Source organism: Arachis duranensis, chromosome 8, assembly GCF_000817695.3.
Source record: "Arachis duranensis cultivar V14167 chromosome 8, aradu.V14167.gnm2.J7QH, whole genome shotgun sequence".
Classification (NCBI taxonomy): Eukaryota; Viridiplantae; Streptophyta; class Magnoliopsida; order Fabales; family Fabaceae; genus Arachis; species Arachis duranensis.
In genome coordinates, this window is record NC_029779.3 from 13,172,148 (window position 1) to 13,173,139 (window position 992).

Consider the following 992-nt stretch of genomic DNA (forward strand, 5'->3'; position numbering starts at 1 on the left):
GCTATTCACAACATATTCCTTTTCTGAGTCCTCACCGTCAATGTCCATGTCTTCCACTGGACAAGCAACGTATAGCGATGGTGGTGCGAGAGGTGGGTCATCCTGCAGGAAGTTCGACTACCCAGATCCACCGCCACCAGTGTCACCAACCTCCGCAGAAAACTTCATCGCTTGCTCTGTCATGGTTCTCCCATGGATGTCAAACATCAGGCGCACATACTGTATCTCGGCTTTTGAATCTTTGGCCAATCCGAAATTCCACACTACTGTCTAAGTTGTAATCGTCTTTCACCAGTATTGGAAAATGGATTTTTCTCTTGCATCGTGCCCAGATCCAATGTATGATAGTGACTGGGTACAGATGACAAGGCCGGAATTGAGTTTGAGGCTGACAAGGGTAGAATTGTGTTTAGGACAGGTAGAAGATACTGACATGATGGCTCAACTAGGGTCTCCGGTACAAACTCTTCATCGTCATCATCTTCAAAAGAACTGCTCTCGTTGCTATTCACAACATACTCCTCGTCTGAGTCCTCACCGTCAATGTCCATGTCTTCCACTGGACAAGCAACGTGTAGCGATGGTGGTGCGAGAGGTGGGTCATCCTGCAGGAAGTCCGAATGCCCAGATCCACCGCCATCGATGTCACCAACCTCCGTAGAAAACTCCATCGCTTGTTCTACCATGATTCTCCCATGGATGTCAAACATCAGACGCACATACTCGTCGCTATGGAGACAAAACAGAGGAAACTAAAAAACTCTGGTTTCTATTGGTGATAGCAACCTGTACCCCACCCTTTCGATCTCTTTTCTTCTGCTACCACCGACGCTACTCAATATCAAACTCTTTAGCTCGGACAAAGAACTTACTCATTGGATACGCAACAGAGTGAGATTCTCACACTCAAATATTACCCCATTATCACTATTTTTCATATGGCAATTTGAATACACAATTACAACCAAATATCCACTACTAGACATTTTGGT